The 21,231-nt window shown below is 42.8% G+C and overlaps 1 protein-coding gene and 1 long non-coding RNA gene across 8 annotated transcripts in view; one reads left to right on the top strand and one right to left on the bottom strand.

Annotated features, from left to right (window-relative positions):
- The window catches only part of PHF20 (PHD finger protein 20), a 133,523-nt gene that overhangs the window by 45,548 nt on the left and 66,744 nt on the right, over positions 1–21,231 (bottom strand). The window lies entirely within an intron of this gene.
- LOC141276538 (uncharacterized) lies at positions 4,373–15,536 on the top strand. 2 transcript variants are annotated; one of them, XR_012326280.1, is made up of 4 exons: positions 4,373–4,467; positions 14,237–14,351; positions 14,447–14,532; positions 15,291–15,536. It is a non-coding gene; the product is annotated as an uncharacterized lncRNA (long non-coding RNA). The 2 variants fall into 2 exon arrangements; XR_012326281.1 differs by lacking the exon at positions 4,373–4,467 and adding an exon at positions 4,586–4,646.

Raw genomic sequence — 21,231 nt, 5'->3', positions numbered from 1 at the left:
CAAAATTCAAACCTCCAATACATCCTAAAATTCTTTCTTAAAATACAAACAGTTTTTGTGGAATTTCCTCCCCTTCGGCCTATTAAGTTGAACCATACGAATTTGCCGTTTTTGTAGATTAGATATTGGCCATTTCATATGGTCGAACCTAACAGTTCCCTTTCCATCTGACACTGTTTCAAAAAAATCACTGCAGAAAACTCCACTTACCACTGTGTGAAGAAAGCTAAGGTCCGAGGAGGTCAGAGAGCATCAACGCTGCCTACTATCACCTGAGGACCTCAGCAGTCAAGTTCAGCTACAGTAAACTCAGCCATCCTTTGGCTTGTGTTTGAAGCCCTGTTTGTGATCAACTTATTTATAATAGAAAAGAAGAATGCCAAAATACAAATACTTTTGAATTTAAAAAAAAAAGTTAAAAATAATGAGAACTTTGAACCAATTCCATGAAGAATTGCCACTCTTTCTATTCAAAACCTTTGCACCCTTGTGTACACACACAGGCCATTTGCATAAGGCAAAGACAGGATGGTGGTTAAAAGTGTGGGCTCTGCAGCTGGACAGCCTGGTTCAAATCCTGCCTCCTCTAATTACTCCTCCTGCCTCCTCAGTTTCCTCATGTGCAGAGTGGAGATAGTAATAACAGTAACTACTTCACTGAGGTGTAAGAATTAAATGAATTACGTGCAAAGATTCTAGAAAAACATCTGGCACATAATAAGTGTTCCATAAATATCAGCTCTTATTACTATATAGTTATCATTTTGTTCAATATCCTGGGATAAACTAGAATGGAAAAGAATATTTAGGCGTCGGGAAGCACCGGGAAAAAGGCCTGTGGGCCAACGGGGGACTCCTATCGTCATGGAGTTAAAGTCTTCCCGTCTGAGGAGCAGGCACCCAATCCCGCGCAGGCCCAGCACGTGGACGCCGTAACCGCGCATTTCGGCTTCCCTCCTGCACCCGAGGAGCCCCTGGCCCTGGAAGGGGCCGGGGCGGGCACACTTGCCGACTCCGGGTGTCATCTCTGCCCAGACCGAGGGGGCACGGGGCCCCCAAGAGAGGGCGCCCGGCTCGGCCTGTCGAGTGCTGGGCAGGCTTCTTTGAGAAGAAACCTTCGAGCTGAGGCCTGAGGGATGCGTAGTAGTTCTTATGCCCCAGGGAGTGACGTGGGGTGGGAGAACCTACGTCTCAGATTTTAGGAGCTTTGTACGCCACCACACTGAGCTCAGAGGAGTTTGCATCTGCCTTATTGTTGTAGTGACCCTATTGTTAATGGGCTGGAGACTTTAAAGACGTTTCAAGTGTATCCAGGGTGCTAACAAGACAATGAAGACATCTGGATTTGAGAGTGTGGCCCCGCGTGTGTAGCAGTCACCTTGACTGGGTGTGTAGGGGGCGGGGATAGGGGGATGACCCTGTGGCCACCATCCTGGCAGGAAGGGTGGGGTCCTGGAGGCTGAGATATCTTGCCTGGCTGGAGAGGAATATCCTGGTAGGAAGCGAATCCCCAGAGTTTGAGATGGGAAGAGAGAGGGCAGAGTCAAGGACAACATTGTAGTGCCAAGATTAGGTGCCTGGGCTGTAGCTTGAGGGGTTCTGTCAATGAGACTTAGCCTGAGACTACATTGGGTCTTTGTTTTCAGATAATAGTTTTCCTTTTAATAAAGACCGGTAGAAGTTTAAAAAAAGAATATTTAGAAAAGAATGTATATATATTATTTCAAATATAAAATAATCTTGATAAACAGGCTTATGTCATTTATGGAATGTGGCAAGAGACAGATACTGGGTTGGCCGAAAGTTTCGTTCGGTTTTTTCTGTAAGATGGCTCTAGTTGCACTTGTCTTTAACTTCATACGAAACAATTTTGCTAGACTGTATGTGACAGCTGTCATATCAGCATGCATTAAACAAAAGCCTTATCAAAACTGATCAATTTTTGTGTAGCCATTTTTAATACTGAAGATGGAAAAAAAAGCAACATTTTCAGCATATTATGCTTTATTATTTCAAGAAGGGTAAAAACTCAGCTAAAACGCAAAAGAAGATTTGTACAGTGTATGGAGAAGGTGTTGTGACTGATCGAACGTGTCAAAAGTGGTTTCCGCGGGGCTTCTCTGGTGGCGCAGTGGTTGAGAGTCCACCTGCCGATGCAGGGGACACGGGTTCGTGTCCCGGTCCGGGAAGATCCCACATGCTGTGGAGCGGCTAGGACCATGAGCCATGGCCACTGAGCCTGCACGTCCGGAGTCTGTGCTCCACAACGGGAGAGGCCACAACAGTGAGAGGCCCGCATACCGCAAAAAAAAAAAAAAAGTGGTTTGCGAAGTTTCGTGCTAGAGATTTCTCGCTAGATGATGCTCCACGGTAAGGCAAACCAGTTGAAATGAGGTTGACAATGATCAAATCTAGACATTAATTGAGAACAATCAACGTTATACCATGAGGGAGATAGCCGAGATACTCAAAAGATCCAAATCAAGCGCTGGAAATCATTTGCACCAGCTTGGTTATGTTCATCGCTTTGATGTTTGGGTTCCACATAAGTTAAGCAAAAAATACCTTCTTGACAGTATTTCTGCATGCGATTCTCTACTTAAATATAATGGAAACGTTCCGTTTTTAAAACAAATTGTGACGGGCAATGAAAAGTGGATACTGTACAACAGCAGCCCCCAACCTTTTTGGCACCAGAGACTGGTTTCCTGGAAGACAATTTTTCCACAGACCTGGGGTGGGGGTGGGGGGTGATGGTTCAGGCAGTAATGGGGGCAGCAGATAAAGCTTTGCTCGCTTGCCCGCCACTCACCTCCTGATGTGTGGTCCAGTTCCTAACAGGCCTCGGACCAGTACCAGTCTGCGGCCCGGGAATTGGGGGCCCCTACTATACAATAATGGGGAACAGAAGAGACCATGGAGCAAGCAAAATGAACCACCACCAACCACACCAAAGGCCGGTCTTCATCCAAAGAAGGTGATGTGTATGTGGTGGGATTGGAAAGGAGTCCTCTATTATGAGTTCCTGCTGAAAAACCAAACGATTAACTACAATAAGTACTGCCCCCAATTAGACAAACTGAAAGCAGCACTCGACGAAAAGCGTCCAGAATTAGTCAACAAAAAATGCATAATCTTCCATCAGGATAATGCAAGATCACCTGTTTCTTTGATGACCAGGCAAAACCTTACAGCTTGGCTGGGAAGTTCTGATTCATCCACCATATTCATCAGACACTGCACCTTCGGATTTCCATTATGGTCTTTACAAAATTCTCTTAATGGAAAAATTCCCTGGAAGACTGTAAAAGGCACCTGGAACAGTTCTTTGCTCAAAAAGATAAAAAGTTTGGGGAAGATGGAATTATGAAGTTGCCTGAAAAATGGCAGAAGACAGTGGAACATAAGGGTGAGTATGTTGTTCAATAAAGTTCTTGGTGAAAATGAAAAATGTGTCTTTTATTTTTGCTTAAAAACAAAAGGCACTTTTTGGCCAACCCAATATTATAATTATCAACCAGAGTGAAACATTCCTTTGACCAGCCCTCATAAGCTCTGGCTGGGAGACACATCACTCTGTAAGCATTCAATTTTGTCTACATCCTACTAGAAATGTGAAATCCAAAACCAACCACAAGATTCCTGGCATGGCCATTCAGTGGGATTATTACCCCCACCTTTCAGGACATCTTACTTTCACTAATTCAGCCTCCCCCCAATTTTTTAAAATATTATATTACATGGTGCTGGACAGTACACCAAGCTTGATCCACCAAAATCCTGAACTTTGTCCTGTTTGTCTTTTTAAAACACAAGTGCATTTCCATTTCCCCCAAAAGTTTTATCAGATTATACGCTGGAAGTTACATTTAACCCTAATAAACTCCATCTTATTATTTTAGTCCAAGAATTTTATAACTCATTTCTGTAATCCTATGTATTCTTAGATCTTTATCCAAGCTGTTGATAAAGATCCAGTAGGACAGAGCTGAGGACAGCCTTCAGAACAAGCTTCAGGCTGACACCAATCAATTAATGTACACTCTGGGTAGAGTTACCTGAACCAACTGAACCGCACCTGTGCAGATTACCAATGCACTCATATATCTATTTCCTCCTTGTCCATAGATAGATTTTAAAAGTGATATGGTCAAACTATCTGCTGAAATAAAGATATACCTAGTCTGACAGTGCTATACTAGACCCCCAAAATTCATATGGTGAAACCTAATTCCCAATGTGATGGTATTTGGAGGCGGAGCTTTTGGGAAGTGATTAGGTCATAAAGGCAGTGCTCTCATGAATAAGACGAGCGCCCTTATAAAAGAGACCTCAGAATTCTCCCTTGCCCGTTCCTCCATGTGAGGTTACTGTGAAAATATAGCTGTTTATGAACTAGGAAGCTGGCCCTCACCAGACACTGAATCGGCTGGCACCTTGATCTTGAACTTCCCAGACTCCAGAACTGTGAGAAATACATTTCTGTTGTTTATAAGCCACCCAGTCTATGGTATTCTGTTACAGCAGCCCAAATGGATTAAGACAGATAGTCTACCAATCCAGTAAGCCTCTCAAAAGGAAATACGTTTCGTTTCGCAGGATAAAAACTCTTCACCCCCAAAAGCAAAACCATTGATTCCTCACAGGTAAGCAGAAAGTGGAAACAGCTGGTCCTCCAAAGGTAAACAAGCTTGGCATTCAGGTGGCCACCTGCCTCAGAGGTGGTACTAGGATCAAAGAGGCTCAGGTAAACAGATAAACTCCCCAAGAGAAAAGACACTACCTGGTGTCACTGTCATGAAGCCCCTGGCCAAACCAAGAGCTCTTTTCAAGACGGCAACGTTAATAAGACAAAATGAGTTGCTGGTTTTTGTCTGAAGGAATAAGAAAGGCTTGAGAATTATGAATCTTCAACCACGGAAGTTCAGGAAGTAATAAGATTCCCCCCATAAACTCAACTCAGTGAAGTATATATATAACTCATTGATATGCAAGCCCTGCTGATTATAAGCCGGTAAATATAACCTACCTTGCAATGTGGAGAAAACACAATCAACACAAGCATCAGGGTGAGACAAGCAGCAAAGAGGGTATAAATTAATTGTGGATAATAGCCTGTGACAAAATCTGATAAATTACACAATTAACTGTAACTTCAGGGACTTCCATGGTGGTCCAGTGGTAAACAGTCCATCTTCCAGTGCAGGGAGCACTGGTTCAATCCCTGGTCAGGGAACTAAGATCCCACATGCCGCAGGGCAATTAAGCTTGCACACCTCAACGAGAGAGCCCGTGTGCCTCAAACTACAGAGCCCACGTGCCCTGGAGCCTGCACGCTGCAACTAGAGAGAAGCCTGCGCGCTGCAACAAAGACCTGGCACAGCCAGAAAAAAAGGAAAATAAGTAAATAACATAAATATTTAAAAAAGAAAATAAAACTGTAACTTCAGACTCACAAATGAAGAAGTAGATCAAACGCCCCAAGACTTAAGTAACTGCTTCTTTTTTCATGAAGGTCTTGCAAGCTGAACCCAACAAATTCTTTAGAGATATGAAAAATTGCATTTTCCAGACTTCACAATTTTATCCTAATTTTCCCATATGGCAGCCAAATAAGCCCTCTGTATGCACAATGAAAACTGCCAGTTCAGCCAGTGCAGGCCTCTGGCACACCTCTCCCACATGCAAACCAAGCCCTGTTCAGCCTTCAAAGGCCACCTACTTGTACGATGCTTTTTCCTTGGTCTCTGAGCAAAAAACATTCTATCCTGCCTTCTCTGAATTCCCATAAGTACTCCATGGAAAATAAATCCTGTAGTATCTGTCCCTTTCTATTTGTATTACAGTTAGTTCTGTTCATTCCTTATACTAAAATATTGAAATGAGGAATGTGCTCCATTCTTTACTCCTACAGTACTCATCTCAGTGTACTACTACTTCAAACAAGAGAGTTAGCCTCTCCAAGACAGTTTCCTTATCATTAAATGGGAATAAAAATACTTATTTCACAAGGCTCCCACATGATTCCACGAGGTATTAGAAGAGAAAGCCTATTACTAACTGCAATAGGTTACTTGAACATTAGCCGTCATCTGGGTTGGCACTGACCTCACAGTTGTTTGCTTCCAACAAAGTTATGCATAATCCCAGCCAGGGATCCATGTACCAGGGCACGACCCGACAAAATTTAACGTCTAATTGCCCCCTTTATTAATCAAGCACTGAGGTGTTAGTGGTAATTAATAAAAGCACAACAGGAACAGCAAAATGATGCAACCAGTAAAAATGTTTTACTTTTTTTTTTTTTTTTTTGCGGTATGCGGGCCTCTCACTGTTGTGGCCCCTCCCGTTGCGGAGCACAGGCTCCGGATGCGCAGGCTCAGCGGCCATGGCTCACGGGCCCAGCCACTCCACGGCATGTGGGATCTTCCCAGACCGGGGCACGAACCCGTGTCCCCTGCATCGGCAGGCGGACTCTCAACCACTGCGCCACCAGGGAAACCCTGTTTTAAATTTTAAAAGGAAGAATTTTAAAACAGAATATGCATAGCATAACTATGCTAAAGAAAACCCTCAAAACAAAGTTTTAGCAAAACAAAATTATATATAAGAATAACATATAAAATAGTGTATTTTTTGTTTAGAATAGTAAGAATATAAACAATGGTACCCATTTTGCATTTGAGATTCCAAGGTAAAAAAAATTGATTTTTTTTCCTATTCTTCCATGTTATAATACCCATATTATTTCACAGTAGAAAGAATACAATTATGTTATATATTATATTACACTCCTCCCCAGAATGGTGTTCCTGTGACAAAAGAAATATGGTGATGGAAGCACGGTCAAGCAACCAGGAGAAATGGTTGCCAAAAGGGCCTGCTGGGCCACAGTCTACAAAAATCGCAAGTCTCACACGCAGTGTCTATTTCCCAATGGGAGGACAGTTCATTGGAACATACGTCACTGATGGCACCAGCTAAATGACATCATCCACTCTAGGGATACTATGGTCCTTTGTCAACATGAGAGCAGTTACTAGGCGACAAAGGGCAGGAAATATGTAAATAAAATCCTCCAGGGAGTGGGATTTCCCTGGTGGTCCAGTGGTTAAGACTCAGTGCTCCCAATGCAGGGGGCCCGGATTCAATCCCTGGTCAGGGAACTAGATCTCACATGCCACAACCAAAGATCCCGCGTGCCACAACTAAAGACCCAGCACAGCCAAATAAATTAAAAAAAAAAAAAAAAATCCTCCAGGGAGCCTGGTTCAAAAGCCAGGGGTAATCAAATTATCCTTGGGATAGAGGGTAAACTACTGACACCAATTTATTTTTGTTTTAGAAAGTAGTATGGAAGTCAGTATTTGCAAGTAGTTATGGGTATTACCATTTAAATGCTGTGCTCTTCCTCATGTTGAGGATTTTTGTATGGAAGAATTGAGGCAAAGCATAGAGTTCTATCCTAGGCTCCCAGGCTCAAAATCCCAAGTCACCCTCTGCTCTTGCCTCTCCCAAATTACTACTATACCTTGGTATATGAGGGGTAAAATGGTCCACAGAATTTGCATTTGCTTTTAATAATGGCATAACTCTAAGGAATGTTCTCTTTTTTTTTCTTTTTTTTGGGGGGGGAAGGGTAGAAACAGACTATAAAATGTTTCTTAATAATCCTGCCTCCTGGTATTCATGCCCATGTGTAATCGTGGGCAGGACCTATAACTTGCCTCTAATAGAACAGGCAAAGGTGACAGCATGTCACTTTCATAATTATGTTATGTAAGATTGTAACACCCATCTTACTAGCAGGCACTCTCCCTTGCGGGCTAGATGCAACAAGCTGCTATGTTGTGACCTACTCTATGGAGAAGCCCATGTGGCAAGGAACTGAGAGTGCCCACTAAAAAACTGTAGCTCTCGGGACTTCCCTGGTGGTGCAGTGGTTAAGAATCCGCCTGCCAATGCAGGAAACACGGGTTCGAGCCCTGGTCCAGGAAGATCCCACATGCCATGGAACAACTAAGCCCGTGTACCACAACTACTGAGCCTGTGCTCTAGAGCCCGCGAGCTGCAACTACTGAAGCCTGCACACCTAGAGCCCGTGCTCCGCAACAAGAGAAGCCACCACAAAGAGGAGCCCAGGCACCGCAAGGAAGAGTAGCCCCCGCTCACTGCAACTAGAGAAAGACTGCGCGCAGCAACGAAGACCCAACATAGCCATAAATAAACAGAAAGAAAAGAAAGAAAGAAGAGAGGGAGGGAGGGAGGGAGGGAGGAAGAAGAGTATTTAAAAAAATAATAAAACTGTACCTCTGACAGCCTGCAAGGAACTGAATGCTGCCAACAGCCATGTGAGCCTGGAGCAGACCCTTCCCCAGGAGATTTTTCAGATGAGAACACAGCCCTGGCCAGCCCCTTGATTTCAGCCTTGCAGAGAACCCTGTTAAGCTGTGCCTAGACTCCTCAACCCACAGAAACTGTGAGAAAATAAATATGTTGTTTTAAGCTACTATGTTTGTAGTAATATTGTCACACAGCAATAGATAACACAGAGTAGGATCAGAAGCTCTCTCGTTTTCTATTTGCTGGGGCAATGCTTTATACTTTCCCTTTTATGATAAGCATATATCACCTTTATAATAAAAAAGGTTTTTAAACTATGTTTTCTGAAACTTGGCTTAGAAATAATGCCCTATATAACCCCCCCCCCTTTTATTAAATTTATTTATTTTTGGCTGTGTTGGGTCTTCATTGCTGCATGTGGGCTTTCTCTAGTTGCAGCAAGCGGGGTCTATTCTTTGTTGTGGCGCACGGGCTTCTCATTGCGGTGGCTTCTCTTGTTGTAGAGCACGGGCTCTAGGCATGCGGGCTTCAGTAGTTGTTTTGTATACCCACTGCCAGTACCTCAAAACCTCACAGCTGAATTGACTATGATGATGGTATTCACTCTGGCTGGCAATACTCAGTTTGGAATTCTAAGCCCATGTCAATCTAAGCACCATCTTGCTTTCCAAACTCATCTCCCATTAATTAATCCACAATGAGCCCTCAGCAGCTACCCCAGCCAATTGCTGGCCCCAGCATCTGCTTTATGCTCTCACAGCTTGCACCACTGCTCAGGCTGTGCCCGCTCCCTGCCATTCCTCACTGCCTCAGCCAAGTCTTTACTTCCACTCAGAACCAGCTCACTCCGAATGCAGGAAGGCGTCCAGATGGCCCTGGCTCTCAGGGACCACGTGCTATCAACTCCTGGCACAAATGACTATCTACTGCACCCCACCTTTAGCACTGCGGATCTGCTCCTGGATGTGCTGTTTGTCACTTCTCCAGACAGAGAATAAGGATCATCGTCTTGTGTTTCCTCAGCAGTGACCCCTAATACAGTTGGTATTCTTGTCAAAAAAGACACCACATGACCCCAGTACTTTAATACTTTTTGACATGTATTTGAAATTCTATAACGAATAAAACTTTTTTCAGGTCTGTGAAGGAATAACTTTCTCAGCTGCAAAGCAACAAAAAGCAACCAAAGAGAAATGTAAACATATTTAAATATTCACAGTTAGTCCAGTCAAATGTTTAGAATAAAAAAATAACAAAATGGGGCTTCCCTGGTGGCGCAGTGGTTGAGAGTCCGCCTGCCGATGCAGGGGACACGGATTTGTGCCCCGGTCCAGGAAGATCCCACATGCCGTGGAGCGGCTAGGCCCGTGAGCCATGGCCGCTGAGCCTGAGCGTCCAGAGCCTGTGCTCCGCAACGGGAGAGGCCTCAACAGTGAGAGGCCCGCGTACCGCAAAATAAAATAAAATAAAATAACAAAATGTCCATAAACAGAGGAACAGTTAAATAATTTATGGGAAGTCTGCACTATGTAATCCTAATTATTCATTTAAAAGAATGAAGTAGCTCTGTACTTACTGATACTGATATGGATAATCTCAAGATACACTGTTAAATGAAAACAGGAAGTTGCCCAGTACATACTGTATGACCCCATGCATAGTTACAGAGGGGGAAAAAGTTATTATGAAAATGCATAGAGGGACTTCCCTGGTGGCACAGTGGATAAGAATCCACCTGCCAATGCAGGGGACGTGGGTTTGAGCCCTGGTCCGGGAAGATCCCACATGGCGCACAGCAACTAAGCATGGAATCTGGTTGAACATATACAGGAATTTTTTCTATTATTTTTGCAATTTTTTAATAAGTCTTAAATTATTTCAAAATAAAAACGTCTTTAAAATACATCTAAAAAATACTTTGAGGTCACAGAATAGCTAAGTGTGAGGAAAGCAACCCTGCCAAGGCTATCCACACTCAGCCCTCACAAAAATCACTGAGCATTTATTCCACAAGATGGCAGAGCTGCCTCAAATGCCAAAGCTGCTCCACATGGAGCTAACGCCCCTCTTCTGCTCTAGACTAGATAGTGTTGCCTTCCCAGCTCTTCCTCCTGCTGCCCAAGAGCCTCCTTCACACCAATCTCTCAGATCATGACTCCACCCCAAGTTAGAAATTCCAAGACTGGCACCAGCTCGGGACAGCAACCTCTAAACAGTGACTAAAACAGCAGCATCCTGGCCTCCAGGGGCCTCGCTGGATGTTTCTGAGGATGATCCCGCCCTCCTTCCTGCTTACTTACATAACACATTCCTGGTGAATGAGTTCTCAACAACCCCCCCCCCCCCCGCCCCCAGCAATCGTTCTGGATGTCCTGTACTCACCACTAAGCCCATGTTCCAAAAGAAACACCAGGAAAACCATTCAATTTCCAGATCAACACTTCCTCCCCACCTCAAATTAAAGAATTCCAAAGGCACCACCCTGCCTGGAGTACTGACATCACTTGTACCACACACTGCTCTTCTTAGTAGGCCACGCTACTAAGCCTCTTACTCAGAGTATACACATTGCTTTAACAAGTGCCCTCGAGAGCAGCGCGAGTTCTGTGTCACATACTGCGCAACCTCTCTAAAAGCAGGGACTGTGTTCACATCACTTGATTTATATAGCACCCAGCATCTCATCACATGGCATTAGGTACTCAGTCAGAAGATGGGAGTCAGAATGACCCAGCTATTAGGAAATGTGCTACTCTAACTCTGGCTAAGTTACCCCTTCTTGCCAAGTACTAGGCTCTTCTATAAAACAGGGAGAATTAATAGTGAAAAATTAGAAATACCTTAAATGTCTTTCAGCAGTGGATAGTTAAATAAATTACGGAATACCCACCCAACAAAATAAGTCATGTGTAATCGTGAAAGAACTATGAACTGACATGGAAAAATACTATAAATTAAAATGACAAGCCATTGACTAATATAAGAATATGATTCTATTATTGTGTTGTTTTTTTTTTTTAAGAAGATGTTCGGGGTAGGAGTTTATTAATTAATTAATTTATTTTTGCTGCGTTGGGTCTTCGTTTCTGTGCGAGGGCTTTCTCTAGTTGTGGCAAGCTGGGGCCACACTTCATCGCGGTGCATGGGCCTCTCACTATCGCGGCCTCTCTTGTTGCGGAGCACAGGCTCCAGACGCGCAGGCTCAGCAGTTGTGGCTCACGGGCCTAGTTGCTCCGCGGCATGTGGGATCTTCCCAGACCAGGGCTCGAACCCGTGTCCCCTGCATTAGCAGGCAGATTCTCAACCACTGCGCCACGAGGGAAGCCCCCTATTATTGTGTTTTTAAAAAGCTACATGGGGGGCTTCCCTGGGGCACAGTGGTTAAGAATCCGCCTGCCAATGCAGGGGACATGGGTTCGAGCCCTGGTCTGGGAAGATCCCACATGCCGCAGAGCAACTAAGCCCGTGCGCCACAGCTACTGAGCCTGCACTCTAGAGCCCGTGAGCCACAACTACTGAGCCCGCACGCCACAACTACTGAAGCCCGTGTGCCCTAGGGCTCATGTGCCATAACTACTGAGCTTGCGTGCTGCAACTACTGAAGCCCACGCGCCTAGAGCCCGTGCTCCACAACAAGAGAAGCCACCGCAATGAGAAGCCTGCCCACTGCAACGAAGAGTAGCCCCTGCTCGCCACAAGTAGAGAAAGCCTGCACACAGCAACAAAGACCCAACGCAGCCAAAAATAAAATAAATTTTAAAAAAATAAATTTATTTTTAAAAAAAAGCTACATGGGTATATGTATGTTTGCATATGCACAGAACCATGTGTGGAAGGATGGAAGACCACACATCAAACTGTTCCATGGTTCCTTCAAGAGTGAGAAGAGTAAGGGAGGACTTTTCACCTTTTTTTTCCCTTTTACTTAGTTTTAATTTTTCCTAGCATATATTGGTTTTGAAATATGCAGGGGGAAAAAAACCCAGCAAAATGACTCTTCATATAATAATTTTTTTTTAATAAATTTATTTATTTATTTATTTTTGGCTGTGTTGGGTCTTCGTTGCTGTGCGCGGGCCTTCTCTAGTTGCGGTGAGTGGGGGCTACTCTTCGTTGTGGTGCGCGGGCTTCTCATTGTCGTGGCTTCTCTTGTTGCGGAGCACAGGCTCTGGGCGCGAGGTCTTCAGTAATTGTGGCATGTGGGCTCGGTAGTTGTGGCCCACGGGCTCTAGAGCACAGGCTCAGTAGTTGTGGTGCACAGGCTTAGTTGCTCCACAGCATGTGGGATCTTCCCAGGCCAGGGTTCGAACTCATGTCCCCTGCATTGACAGGTGGATTCTTAACCACTGCACCACCAGGGAAGCCTTAATAATTTTTTTTTTTTTTTTTTTTACGGTACGCAGGCCTCTCACTGCTGTGGTCTCTCCTGCTGCGGAGCACAGGCTCCGGACGAGCAGGCTCAGCGGCCACGGCCCGTGGGCCCAGCCGCTCCGCGGCACGTGGGATCCTCCCGGACCGGGGCACGAACCCACGTCCCCTGCATAGGCAGGCGGACTCTCAACCACTGTGCCACCAGGGAAGCCCCCTAATAATTTTTAAATAAGGGTCCTAACTGCCTTTACATCAGAGTAGTTGTGAAAATTCATTAAGAAGTAGTACTTATAAAGAATTAGTATTCCTTAGTGTTCTAATTGTGAAAAATTAAATTTTAAAAAGCATCATTAAATAAAACCTTTCATTGTTGTCTCCTTATGACTCAATAGTGATGACCATACTAAGTGCACACAGTCTGTAATGATCTTAAGTTGCTGCCATGTTGTTTTTCAATGAAGAATACTAATGATTAACTGATGTGATTTAACTTTTAATATCTTAGAAAATATTAAAATACCTGTCCACCTTTATTTTCCAAATAGATTCTTTATCTGATCATGTATGTTGGAAAAGAATCACTGCATCAAAAACTAGGACATACTTGAAATTTTGTTTGGAAAAAGTTGTCAACATTATGGCAGATCTAGAAATGCTTAAGCTGGACAATGATCAATCAATAATGCTATTCACCACTAGTCGACTGGAAGTATCCAGAACAATCCATTCATTCATTCATTCATTCATTCATTTATGGCTGTGTTAGGTCTTCGCTGCTGTGTGCAGGCTTTCTCCAGTTGTGATGAGCAGGGGCTATTTTTTGTTGCTGTGGGCAGGCTTCTCATTGTCGTGGCTTCTCTTGTTGCGGAGCACGGGCTCTAGGCGTGCAGGCTTCAGTATTTGTGGTACTTGGGCTCCGTAGTTGTGGCTCGTGGGCTCTAGAAGTGCAGGCTCAGTAGTTGTGGCACACGGGCTTAGTTGCTCCGTGGCATGTGGGATCTTCCCAGACCAGGGCTCGAACCCGTGTCTCCTGAGTTGGCAGGTGGATTCTTAACCACTGCACCACCAGAGAAGCCCCAGAACGATCCATTCTTGTAAGTGTCTCTCTGAGGTCAAGGAGATAACTTATTCATCTTTCTGTGTTTTCATTAATGCTTCCAGCTTTCCTCTCACCCCCCTCCAAAGTTTTGGTACCTAAGAAATGCTCAAGCAATTGCTGAATGAATGATCTGATGATAAATGTTATCCACTAACTGACTGATGAAATAAGTTTTCCAATGGATCCATTTTGCTCTGGCTGGGAATAAAAGGTATTCAATAAAAGTGTGCTGAGGGATGTCCCTGGTGGTCCAGTGGTTAAGACTCTGCGCTTCCAATGCAAGGGGCGCATGTTCAGTCCCTGGTCGGGGAACTAAGATCCTACATGCCGCAACAGCACGGCCAAGAAAATATTAAAAAAATAATAATAATAAGCATGCTAAATGAAAGCCCAGAGGTGAGAGTGTACCTGCTGTGCTTACAGGATAGCAAGGAGGCCTGTGGCTGGAGCAGAGGCAGCAGGAAGGAGAGAGACTGAGGAAAGATGAAACTGCAGAGGTTACAGGTGGCCAGAAGAAGCAGGGCCACTGCGGGCCAGAGTAAGGACCTGAGGCACTCACTCATGACCAAATACCAACAGTTCTGGGTGGTGGGAAACATGAATGTTAGTTTCATTGTTCTTGTACTTTTCTAGATTTCTCTACAAATTTATGAATATAAAAAAGCAACTTACGAAAAAAGAAAGTGCTGAATGAAGACAAGATCACTTCCATAAATGAGGTAAAAGGTGCCAATGAAATCCCTGGTGGAGTTTGAATAAGGTCCTGATTTTGATAATTGTGGTAACATAAGAGAATGCCCTCATTTTTTAGGAAATATACACCAAAATATTCAGGGGTAAAAGTCTGCAACTTATTGTCAAACAATTCATTAAAAAATACTTTAAAATGCCTTAAGGCCACAGAACAGCTAAGTAGGAGGAAAGCAACCTTACCAACAGAGATCCAAGTGAACATTTGATGGCTATTTCCCTATCCTGCAAACGAAGCATTTCCAATAGCTCCATAAACAGAAAAGCAACTCAAAGCAACTGACCTCAGTTTGGCAGAAATTTACCTGCTCAGCCTTAACCTACTTCAGGAAGCCTGCAATTAAGTCAGAAAGCACACTTAATAGTCTCAGAAAACACCCTATGATTATGCTGTTGATACTGCTCTGCCTCCATCTCCAAATACCTAAGTGATACTCATCCTTCAAGGCCCTGTGCAAGTTCGATATTCTTCCACCCCTGCCCCCAAACCACCAACCTATATATCACCTCTCCCCATAGTCAGATCCAAAGAGCATTTAATGAACACTAAGACCAAGAGTGCCCCATTCGCTGACAGCACAGCTCCAAGGCATATAGTAAGGGCTCAACAAGCTAATCCTGAGTTCAACTTCCATGTGTCAGGCACACATTATCACTGTCAGTTATCTCTCCCATAGTTTTAAGTATTTCTCATGACACCACCTTAACTGTCTCTCTTGTAATGCAGGTACCTGCAGTCTTACTCTGGACAGAAAGACCTACAAGGACATTGACCAGATGTCTCATTCATTTCTCTAACCCCCAGAACAATGAATTCTCAGCCAATGTTCAACCACTATATGTCTGATGACAGACCACAGACACTCCCAACTCCCCAAACTACAGTGGCTATAGGTCAATGACTCTCCTACCCAAGAAAACATGGAAGAACACAAGTGTCTGAAACCTAAACTATCGTAAGCATTACACTAAACCGGACCATGTTAATTTAAGAATAAATCATTTGCAAGAACTATTATAGGCATTACACTGAAACTAACCTGGTTAATTTACAAGTAAATCATCTATAAACATTTAATAATTGTGACAAATAACTTCCTATTCATTTTATAACTAACAACATAACAATGGGACGCTACACCTCGTGGTAGTACCCCATTTCTAACAGGTATTTAGTTAAAAAAAAAAAATTAGCTGAATAAGCCTGTACTTCTATTGGGTCTTCTCTCTTGTTCATTCTATGGTTCATGTAGAATATTCACAAATGACACAGCTTAGAAGAGAGTCTGCCACTTAGTAGGTACTTGTTAAATATTCCCTGACTGAAATGAATGAATGGACGGCAGCCCATTTTCCAACAGCCCTGGTTATCTGTGAATGACCAAATAGTCTGGGCCCAGATTTAGAGACTAATCTGAGATTGCAACTTCTACAGACATCTATTCTAATTTCTGTTTTACAGAATACACAAATGCTTACCCAAGTAGAACAATTTCAACTGCATTCCCCTCTGGCATTAAGTCATGAAAGCAAATAGCTTAGCAGCTACTCCAGAAGAGAACAGCAATGGGATCCATGCTGCTTTTACTCCTCATAGCTCAAGATCCAGGTAATTGGACCATTACCATTACTATACACTCTCTTGGAAAATGGGCAAGTGCTTCAGTTAGTTGCAGTGGTTTCAAAATTATTCCCCAGAAAATCCTACGTGCAACACAAAGAAGCAAGACAACAAAAAATCTTCCTATCATCTTTCCCAAGACTCACCTGTACCACCCTCACTTTAACTTATTTCCATCTTCTCCACAAACCAGAGATGCAGCTAAATTAACTGACATGAGACAGAAACTGTATGTGTGTGAAAACTTTAAAACAAGCACTGGGATTTAGCCTCTGACCTAGTCCTCTCACTCATCTCATCTGCTCAGCATATTTCCCAGTGGCGTAGGAACAATTCATTTCCAATTTCAAGTGATGTCTAATGTAACACCACCCTTAAGACAGCACAATGAAGAGCTCAGTCTGCTGAGTTAAGGGACATGGCTGTTATAGAGAGTTTTCCATGCCAAAACATGGACTACTAAATTCTGAGATTAAATTTCCACCAAATTTGTGCATCAAGTCTAATAATTTCCCCCACAGGAAAGAAAGTAGGCTGAGGAGAGGAGCCCTGCCACTGAGAGGAGGCTCAGCAAGAAAGGAGAGAGCCCTTGTATCCACAAGCTCACATGGCTGAGGCATAACACTCTGGACCCACTGGAACAGAAGACCAACATAAAGGCACCAGGGATGAGCCAGGAATGATACTTGAGTACTTTCAGTTTACTATTTTCAAAGAAGTGCTCTGCCACTGCATTTATGTTAACTACACAGAATCTGATCAAGACCAAAAAAAAAAAAAAAAAAAAGAAGAAGGGGACTTCCCTGGTGGTGCAGTGGTTAAGAATCTGCCTGCCAATGCAGGGGACAAGGGTTGGATCCCTGGTCTGGGAAGATCCCACATGCCGCGGAACAACTAAGCCCGTGCGCCACAACTACTGAGCCCACATGTTACAACTACTGAAGCCCGAGCACCTAGAGCCCGTGCTCTGCAGCAAGAGAAGCCACCGCAATGAGAAGCCCAAGCACCACAACGAAGAGTAGCCCCTGCTCACCGCAACTAGAGAAAGCCCGCGCACAGCAACGAAGACCCAACACAGCCAAAAATAAATAAATAAATTTATTTTTTTTAAAAAAAGAAGAAAATCTGCCCCTCCAATCTAAATTGAAATTATCCAAACAAAAGTATGCAATTCTGTAGACACATAGTCTTTACAGAAAACTCTTATTAAAAAAAATTTAAATGTCATTAACCTTTTAACACTGTAAAATTTTCTATTTATAATTTAAATTACCTTTCTTTTTTTTTTTTTTTTTTGCCACGCGCACAGCTTACAGGATCTTAGTTCCCCAAACAGGGATCGAACCCAGGCCACAGCAGTGAAAGCGCTGAGCCCTAAGCACTGGACCAAATTTAAATTACTATTAATGTTTGAAATTTGCCTTTCCAGAAGAAAGGCAAAGAATTTCAAACCTTACATTTATTATTAAATATATAAATTAGATTTATATTTAGTATAACACAAATGAGTATATACGTGTATAGATTTCATGATAGCTTATATTAAGTAAAGTCACAAGTATGTAGTGTCAAAATACAGAATCACTAAATATTCAACTGACTACCTTCTCTCCATTTCAAATAGCCTAATAAGAGATGTGCTACATCCTCTATTCATATAGCTTCGTCTACTGGAATACCTAAGCCTCATGTGTTACTCATGGGACAGTGCTATACATCCATCAAGATTCAGCTTAAACGTCATGCCTCCCAGGCAGGCACTAAGTCTGACTGATCTGCCACCACTGATGCTTATTAGCACAGCGCCTATTACGTAGCAGGTCAACAGGACACTCTAACCGAACTGAGCAAAACAAGATACACAACCAGAGCTTCCACATCCATGTGTGCAGCATCTCTTCACACCTTTCAGGCCCTAACTACAGGAAGACAATTTCATTTAACCGCTACTATTTCCCTGAGTCTCTCACAAAAAGCTTGTCTGCACATTATTCTCCAGGAACAATGCGTGACCCACAAATCTTCACGAACAATGCATGACCCACAAATCTCCACAAGTTTCTTCATTCTTCCTCTGGGCTCATACATACCCAGGAAGCTCTGCTCTGGGAACTACAGGGCCTATCCTCTCCACACAAGTGAAGGAAGAAAGTTACAGACCACCCAGGTTTATCAAAGGAACACTTCCCAGGTCCAGAACCAAGTCATCAATAGAATTTCATGAGTTTTGATCCCATAACTTTTTTCTGGCTAAATTCTCCAATAAGGCCATGTCTTCCCCCCATTAAATCTGCCTTAGTTCAGAATATAGCTGAGTCCACAAGAGGGCTATCCTACAAGTCCTTCAGCCTTCATGGGTATTTAGGAAACACGAGAATTTACCTATACTAATTCCCTTCTACCCTATTCTACCTCTTTCAATTAATGATAAGTCAAACTTTACAAAATAAACAAATTTTTAAAGATGAATGTTAATCAAACCTTGGAACATGAGCCATGGGTAGAAGACATATTTTGATCTCATCAAGATCTTTAAAGGGTGGCTTATATTATAATTAAAATGATTTTAATATGGAGTTTATAATATGGGAAAATGCATATGTAATAATACTGATTATACACATACTATGATCATAACTATATATTTCAAATACTGAGGAAAAAAGAAAGTAGATTTAAATTTTTTAATTTCAGTATTATGAAATACAATAAATAAAAGTGACACCAATGTATGGGACTTCCCTGGTGGCGCAGTGGTTAAGAATCCGCCTGCCAATACAGGGGACAGGTGTTCGAGCCCTGGTCCGGGAAGATCCCACATGCCGCGGAGCAACTAAGCCCGTGTGCCACAACTACTGAGCCCGCGTGCCACAACTACTGAGTCCATGTGCCACAACTACTGAGGCCTGCTTGCCTAGAGCCCCGCTCCACAACAAGAGAAGCCACCGCAATGAGAAGCCTGTGCACCAAAATGAAGAGTGACCCCCACTCGCCACAACTAGAGAAAGCCCACGTGCAGCAACAGAGACCCAACATAGCCAAAAATAAATTAATTAACTAATAATAATATACAAAGGACACTTGGCAAATCAATAACAAAAACAAATAATCCTAGGGGAAGTGGGCAAAGAATATGAAAAGACAATTCACAAAAATAAATAAATAAAAATATTCAATAAACATATGAAGGGGCTTCCCTGGTGGCGCAGTGGCTGAGAGTCTGCCTGCCGATGCAGGGGACACGGGTTTGTGCCCCAGTCTGGGAAGATCCCACGTGCCGCGGAGCGGCTGGGCCCATGAGCCATGGCCACTGAGCCTGCGCATCCGAAGCCTGTGCTCCACAACGGGAGAGGCCACAACAGTGAGAGGCCCGCGTACAGCAAAAAAGAAAAAATGAAAAACTGCTAAACCTCATTTTAAAAAATACAACTTAAAAAGTAAAACCGGGCTTCCCTGGTGGCGCAGTGGTTGAGAGTCCGCCTGCCGACGCAGGGGACACGGGTTTGTGCCCCGGTCCGGGAAGATCCCACATGCCGTGGAGCGGTAAGGCCCATGAGCCATGGCCGCTGAGCCGCTGAGCCTGCGTGTCCGGAGCCTGTGCTCCACAACGGGAGAGGCCACAGCAGTGAGAAGCCCACATACCACAAAAAAAAAAAAAAAAGTTTTCCATCTGAAAATGAGGGGAGAAAACTAAATGAAAACAAAAAAGACAACAGAGTCCCAGTGACCTGTGGGACAGTATCTAAAGGTCTAACATAAATTTGATGAAATAAATCAATTTTCATATTCAAGCTCAGTGAATCTCGAGCAGGTTAAATACAAAACTAAAACAAATTTAAATACATCGTAGTTAAACTGCTAAAAACCAAAGATAAAGAAGAAAATCTTGAAAGCAGCGAGAAAGAAAACACATTACAACCAGGGAAACAACAATATGAATGGTTACTAACTTCCTTTCAGAAACAATAGAGGACCGTGAACAACATCTTTAAAGTACTTAAAGGAAAAAACTGTAAACCCACAATTCTATATCCAGTGAAAATATCCTTTAAGAATGAAAATTAAATGAAGTTACGTTCAAATAAACAAAAACCAAAAGAATGTCACCAGGAAACCTGCACTACAGAAAAAAAAAAGAGGAAGAAGAAGAAGAAATGAAGAACACTAGATATGGTAGATACGTGTGTAAAGCACTATCTCTTTTGTATTATTCTTTAAAATACATAATTGTTTAGAGCAAAAATTATAATACTAAATTGTGGACTTTACAGCACATATAGATACAATTCATGTCTTAACTAGAGCATAAAAAGGGGGTGTTAATGGATTATACAACATTTTATATAAGGTGGTTCAATATTAACTCTAAACCATGAAAAGGATATATATATATATCATAATGTCTAGAGTAACCTCTAAAACAAATGCTAACAAGTAGAGCTAAAAGCTAATAGATGAATTAAAATGGGATTTTAAAAAATTCAATTGACCTGAAAAAACAAGAAAGAAGTAGAAGAACAAAACATAGGATAAACAGAAAACAAAAAGCGAGATGGTAGACCTAAAAGCAACCATATCAATAATTTCATTTAATGTGAGTAAACATTGCAGTTAAAATCCAAACCCAACTATCTATCTATAAAAGACACACTTTGAACTTAAAGACAGTTATATTGAAAGAAAAGTGATAGATATACCATGCATACAAAAAACAAAAGAAAGCTGGAGTACCTTTTTTGAAAGCTGGAGTAATATCAGACAAAGTACACTTCAAGTAAAAGACAATCACCAAAGCCAGAGTTATACTTCACATTACAAAGGGGACAGTTCAGGAGTTCCCTGGTGGCCTACTGGTTAGGATTCCAGACTTTCACTGCCACAGCCCAGGTTCAATCCCTGGTCGGGAACATCACACATGCTGTGCGGCACAGCCAAAAACAAACAAAAACAAAAAAGATTGAAATCCTGCAGAGTATGTTCTTTGACTATAATGGAATTACATTATAAATCGTAACAATAAGGTATCTATAAAATACTTCCCTGGTGG

This window comes from Tursiops truncatus, chromosome 15 (genome assembly GCF_011762595.2).
Source record: "Tursiops truncatus isolate mTurTru1 chromosome 15, mTurTru1.mat.Y, whole genome shotgun sequence".
Classification (NCBI taxonomy): domain Eukaryota; kingdom Metazoa; phylum Chordata; class Mammalia; order Artiodactyla; family Delphinidae; genus Tursiops; species Tursiops truncatus.
The sequence above is the reverse complement of the archived record's forward strand: the minus strand, read 5'-3'. Positions and strand labels throughout refer to the sequence as shown.